Raw genomic sequence first — 7,243 nt, 5'->3', positions numbered from 1 at the left:
AACCCGTGTATGCTGTGCATTAGCCTAAGCCTCTGGATTACTAGTCCAATGACATTACCACCGTCACTGTCTCCCCGCTGAAACTCTCAGATGATGAATAACTGCCAGACAGGGTCGGGAGCACACATATGGGGCTGGATTTTGTGCAAGAGGCAGGGCTCCAGTGCCATGCCGAAAAGGTAGGGGGAACCCCAACTCTGCATTTTTTCAGACTCCCAGAGTGATCCTTTGATCATTTGAGGTCAAAGTTTAAGGAGACAGGATCCCTGTCCCTATTAAGTCTTTTAAAATCAGAGGACCAGCAGCTCAGCAGTATTGGCAGAGCCACTGGGAGCGGTGGCCACTGCCGGTACTGCAAAGGCCTCAGATCCAGGCCTAGCCTGGAGAAGATGTAAGTGAGGCGGGGTTGCCAGGGCCAGTCCGAAAGGCCTTGGAATCTGCGGTGTGACCAGAGGGGTACATTTTTTCTACAAAGGAGGGAAACTCCCTATCCGTGACTGCTGGTAAGATGCCAGGAAGATGCCTTTCCCACCTATCCCACCGCCGGGAGAATGGGAACTGGGATTCCCAGTGCAGGTTTTGTGGCGGGTGATTCTGCCCTGATTCTCTGGCTCCCCGGCCCCACCACAAAACCCGCTGTCGGGATGAACACAAAATCCAGCCCATCATCTGGTTGCATTGAGGTTACCAATTCTGGTTGAACATATTCCTGGAGCCTTAATCAGATGACACTTGAACATGTGATATTTGATCACATGATATTTTCCCCACAGTTTCAAAGTGTTACTGCATTGATCTTGTGTGTCCCTCAGTGTCTTTAATCATGGTTTTGAGGCAGCAGCTGTGGGTTGAGACATTTTCTATTAAAAAACTCTCATGGTGTTGATGCCACTAGCATTCCCCCTAGTTGCCCTGGAAGGTGGTGGTGCTTGAACTACTGCAATCCCTGTTGTTAGGTAGACAGTTCCAGGGGTTTGACTCAGTGACAATGAAAGAACAATGATATAATCCAAGTCAGCATGATATGTGACATGGGGGTACTTGTGAGCGCATGCACCTGCTGTCCTTGTCCTGGAGGTTGTGGGTTTGTGTGGTGCTTTCGAAGTTCTTATAACCAGAAGGCTGCTCACAAGCAAGCGAGGAAAGTTTCCAAATGCAGATTTTCAGTGACAAAAGACAATTTCTATTTATTTACAGAATACCTCTCTCCCATACACCAGCATTCAGCTCTGTTCACTTAAATGTTTTGCAGTTTACTTTCCCATCTCATTTCAAGCTACTCATTTGGAGCAGAGAGTAACCTAAGGAACAAACGAATTAGGAGCAGGAGTAGGCCACTCCACTCCTCGAGCCTGCTCCGCTATTCAATAAGTTCATGGTTGAACTGATTACTCCACATTCCCACCTACCCCCGATAACCTTCCACTCCCTTGCTTATCAAGAATCTGTCTACCTCTGCCTTAAAAATATTCTAAAGACTCTGCTTCCACTGCCTTTTGAGGAGGAGAATTCCAAAGACTCAAGACCCTCTGAGAGAAAAAATATCCCCTCATCTCTGTCTTAAATGGGCAACCCCCGGTTCGAGTTTCTCCCACAAGGGGAAAGATCCTTTCCACATTCACCCTGTCAAGACCCCTCAGGATCTTATATGTTTCAATCAAGTCGCCTCTTACTCTTCTAAATTCCAGCAGATACAAGTCTAGCCTGTCCAATCTTTCCTCGTAAGACAGCCCATCCATTCCAGGTATTAGTCTAGTAAACGTTCTCTGTACTGCCTCCAATGCCTTTACATTCTTCCTTAAATAAGGAGACCAGTACTGTACACTGTACTCCAGATATGGTCGCACCAATGCCCTGTATAGCTGAAGCATAACCTCCCTACTTTTGTATTCAATTCCTCGCGATAAACGATAACATTCTATTAGCTTTCCTAATTACGTGCTGTACCAGCATACTAACCTTTTGTGATTCATGTACTAAGACATCCAGATCCCTCTGCATCTCAGAGCTCCGCAGTCTCTCACCATTTAGATAATATGCTTTTTTATTCTTCCTGACAAAGTGGACAATTTCCCACTTTCCCACATTATATTCCATTTGCCAGGTCTTTGTCCACTCACTTAACCTATCTATATCCCTTTGTAGCCTCCTTGTGTCCTCTTCACAAGTTACTTTCCTACCTATCTTTGTGTCATCAGCAAATTTAGCAAACATACCTTCAGTCCCTTCATCTAAGTCATTCATATAAATTGTAAAAAGTTGAGGCTTCAGCACAGTTCCCTGTGACACATCTTGCCAACCAGAAAATGACCCATTTATGCCTACTCTCTTAGTTCTACTTACCAGCATTAGGGCAGTCGTGGAACAGAGGGGCAATGAGATGACAGGTTGTGCTGATATATTGAAGCTTCCAAAGCCAAGTCATGTGGAATGGATTGTGAACATTTGGGAGGGAAAACACAGCATCTGCCATATCTCCCCATTTCACAAGATCAATCTGATCAGTGGCAAGTAACATTCACGTTGTTCAAGTGCCAGGCAATGACCATCTCTAACAAGAGAGAATTTAACCATCTTCCCTTGACGTTCAACAGCATTACCATCACTGAATATCCTACCATCAACATCCTGGGGTTTACCATCAATCAGAAACTAAACTGGACCAGGCATAAAAATACTGTGGCTACAACAGCAGGTCAGAGGCTGGGAATTCTGTGATGAATAACTAACCTCCTGACTCCCCAAAGCCTGTCCATCATCTACAAAGCACAAGTCAGGGTTGTGATGGAATACTTTCCACTTGCCTGGATGGGTGTAGCTCCAACAACGTTTAAGAAGCTCAACCCCATCCAGAACAAAGCAGCCCGCTTGATTGGCACCACATCCACCACCTCTGGTCACCTCATTACAGAAAGGATGTAATTGCACCAGAGAGGGTACAGAGGAGATTTACAAGGATGTTCTCAGGACTGGAAAATTGCAGCTATGAGGAAAGATTGGAAAGGCTGGGGTTGTTTTCCTTGGAACAGAGGAGGCTGAGGGGAGATTTAATTGAGGTGTACAAAATTATGAGGGGCCTAGATAGAGTGGATGGAAAGTGCCTATTTATCTAGCAGAGAGGTCAGTGACTAGGGGACATAGATTTAAAGTAGAAGGATTAGACGGGAGATGAGGAAACATTTTTTCACCCAGAGGGTGGTGGGGATCTGGAACTCATTGCCTGTAAGGATAGCAGAGGCAGAAACCCTTAACTCATTTAAAAGGTGCCTGGATGAGCACCTGAAGTGTCATAACCTGCAGTGCTAAGGACCAAATGCTGGAAAGTGAGATTAGGCTGGTTGGCTTGTTTTTTTCAGCCAGCGCAGACATGATGGGCCAAGTGGCCTCTTTCTGTGCCATAAACTTTCTTTGATTCTTAAACATTCACTCCTTGCACAACTGGCACACTGCTGGCTGCAGTATGAACCATCTACAAGATGCACTGCAGTAACTTACCAAGCCTCCTTCAACAACAGCTTCCAAACCCCTGAAATTTACCACCTAGAAGGATAACAGCAGCAAACACATGGGAACACCACCACCTGTGAGTTCTCCACCAAGTTACACACCATCCTGACTTGGAAATATATCGTCGTTCCTTCACTGTCATTGGGTCAAAATCCTGTAACTCCCTCCCTAACAGCACTGTGGGTGTACTTACCCCACCTGGACTGCAGTGGTTCATGAAGCCGGCTCACCACCACCTTCTCGAGGGAAATTAGGGATGTGCAATAAAAGCTGGCCTAGCCAGTGAGACCCACATCCCATGAACGAATAAAAGAAGACAGTGACAACTGGGAGCACCATTGTATACTTCCCTCCAGCCTGAAAGACTGTTACTGCCCCTTTAATCCCATGGGCAGCACTACATGAACTGCTATGCCTGTGCTGGGACGAGGGAGCAGTACCCCAGGACATGCGCGATGCCAACATCATCACCCTCTATAAAAACAAAGGTGACCGCGGTGACTGCAACAACTACCGTGGAATCTCCCTGCTCAGCATAGTGGGGAAAGTCTTTGCTCGAGTCGCTCTGAACAGGCTCCAGAAGCTGGCCGAGCGCGTCTACCCTGAGGCACAGTGTGGCTTTCGTGCAGAGAGATCGACTATTGACATGCTGTTCTCCCTTCGTCAGATACAGGAGAAATGCCGTGAACAACAGATGCCCCTCTACATTGCTTTCATTGATCTCACCAAAGCCTTTGACCTCGTCAGCAGACGTGGTCTCTTCAGACTACTAGAAAAGATCGGATGTCCACCAAAGCTACTAAGTATCATCACCTCATTCCATGACAATATGAAAGGCACAATTCAACATGGTGGCTCCTCATCAGAGCCCTTTCCTATCCTGAGTGGTGTGAAACAGGGCTGTGTTCTCGCACCCACACTTTTTGGGATTTTCTTCTCCCTGCTGCTTTCACATGCGTTCAAATCCTCTGAAGAAGGAATTTTCCTCCACACAAGATCAGGGGGCAGGTTGTTCAACCTTGCCCGTCTAAGAGCGAAGTCCAAAGTACGGAAAGTCCTCATCAGAGAACTCCTCTTTGCTGACGATGCTGCTTTAACATCTCACACTGAAGAATGCCTGCAGAGTCTCATCGACAGGTTTGCGTCTGCCTGCAATGAATTTGGCCTAACCATCAGCCTCAAGAAAACGAACATCATGGGGCAGGATGTCAGAAATGCTCCATCCATCAATATTGGCGACCACGCTCTGGAAGTGGTTCAAGAGTTCACCTACCTAGGCTCAACTATCACCAGTAACCTGTCTCTAGATGCAGAAATCAACAAGCGCATGGGTAAGGCTTCCACTGCTATGTCCAGACTGGCCAAGAGAGTGTGGGAAAATGGCGCACTGACACGGAACACAAAAGTCCGAGTGTATCAGGCCTGTGTCCTCAGTACCTTGCTCTACGGCAGCGAGACCTGGACAACGTATGCCAGCCAAGAGCGACGTCTCAATTCATTCCATCTTCGCTGCCTTCGGAGAATACTTGGCATCAGGTGGCAGGACTATATCTCCAACACAGAAGTCCTTGAAGCGGCCAACACCCCCAGCTTATACACACTACTGAGTCAGCGGCGCTTGAGATGGCTTGGCCATGTGAGCCGCATGGAAGATGGCAGGATCCCCAAAGACACATTGTACAGCGAGCTCGCCACTGGTATCAGACCCACCGGCCGTCCATGTCTCCGTTATAAAGACGTCTGCAAACGTGACATGAAATCGTGTGACATTGATCACAAGTCGTGGGAGTCAGTTGCCAGCATTCGCCAGAGCTGGCGGGCAGCCATAAAGACAGGGCTAAATTGTGGCGAGTCGAAGAGACTTAGTAGTTGGCAGGAAAAAAGACAGAGGCGCAAGGGGAGAGCCAACTGTGCAACAGCCCCAACAAACAAATTTCTCTGCAGCACCTGTGGAAGAGCCTGTCACTCCAGAATTGGCCTTTATAGCCACTCCAGGCGCTGCTTCACAAACCACTGACCACCTCCAGGCGCGTATCCATTGTCTCTCGAGATAAGGAGGCCCAAAAGAAAGAATCCCATGGGCTTCAATTTTTACTAATAAATCTATGAAGTGGCTCTTTAACAAACACTTTTTAAAATACATATACTCATCCTCTACTACACTACCTTCACCAACCCGCCATTATTTCTGCAAAGACCTCAAATCAAATTTCTCAGATATGATATGCCCTTAACAAATCTATGTTGACAGTTATTTATTAACACATTATTTTTCCAAATGACAATAAATTTTGTCCTGGGTTATGGCCTCTAGAAATTTTCCCACCAGGGGCATTAGATATTGGTCACCTGGCGCACCCTGTCCGTCTTGTACCAGTACTTTTGCTTAGAACTGGGCCTAAATCCCCCAGAAATCTGAAGCTGTCCCTCATGCACCATTTTACAGCCAAGTGTTAACCAAGCCTTATCTTACTGCCCCGATACTCATCAGCACTTGGCACTGTGAGTAATCCAGAGTACCACCTTTGGCGTCATGCTCTTTAGTTTACTCCTTCACGCCTGAAAGTCTGTTAAGACCTCAAGTCTCCTCTCCTCTGTCTTTGGTTCCCATAGGGATCATGGCGTCTGCCTACCACTGCCCGCAACCCCGCCCCCCCCCCCCCTGCCAACGACCCCAAAGAATGTCCTGCAACTTCTCAGTGATGTCCTCCACCCTGGCACTGGGGGAGGGGGGCAACACCCCATGCAGGACTCACATAGATGGTTGCAGAAACACCTGCCTGCCCCTGTACTATTGAATCCCCTATGACAGTTGCGTTGCTACATTTCATGTGCAGCTGTATGCCTCACAGTGCCATGGATGTGCTATAGACTGCACTCCCCTGAGGTATGAACACAGAAAATCCAGTTTGAGAGTGCCACACACCTGGAGGATTCCTGTACTGCCTGCAACTTCCTACCTTGCTGGATGGCCACCCACTTATTGACCTCCTGAACTCTGTAACTGCGGGATGACCACCTCCTGGAACAGGTGATCCAGGAAACTTTCAACCTCTCATATGCCCTGCAGTGACTCCAGCCGCTCTACTAGCTCAGAAAGTCTGAGTTCGAGCAGCTGGAGGCACTTCCTGTACTCTTGACTATTCAGGACACAGGAAGCGTCTGGACTTCCCACATGGTGGCGCAGTGGTTAGCACTGCAGCCTCACAGCTCCAGCAACCCGGGTTCAGTCCTGGGTAACGCCTATGTGGAGTTTGCAAGTTCTCCCTGTGACCGTGTGGGTTCCTGCCGGGTGCTCCTGTTTCTTCCCACAGCCAAAGACTTGCAGGTTGATAGGTAAATTGGCCATTGTAAATTGCCCCTAGTGTAGGTAGGTGGTGGGGATGTGGTAGGGAATATGGGATTAATGTAGGATTACTATAAATGGGTGGTTGTTGGTCAGCACAGACTTGGTGGGCCAAAGGGCCTGTTTCAGTGCTGTATCTCTCTATGACTCTATGGTGCATGATGTACAAGTAATGGGTCTCAGCTGTCTAGCTATATTTCCAGATGTTGAACATTTACCAACAACAACTTGTATTTATGTAGCGCCCTTAATGTAATAAAATATCCCAAGGGGCTTCACAGGTGCATTATAAATCAAAATTTTACACTGAGCCAAGTGAGATATATGGCCAAAAACATGGTCAAAGTGGTAGGTTTTAAGGAGCATCTTTAAAGAAGGTTAGAGAGGCGG

Source organism: Heterodontus francisci, chromosome 10 (assembly GCF_036365525.1).
Source record: "Heterodontus francisci isolate sHetFra1 chromosome 10, sHetFra1.hap1, whole genome shotgun sequence".
Classification (NCBI taxonomy): Eukaryota; Metazoa; Chordata; class Chondrichthyes; order Heterodontiformes; family Heterodontidae; genus Heterodontus; species Heterodontus francisci.
This window is presented reverse-complemented; position numbering follows the sequence as displayed.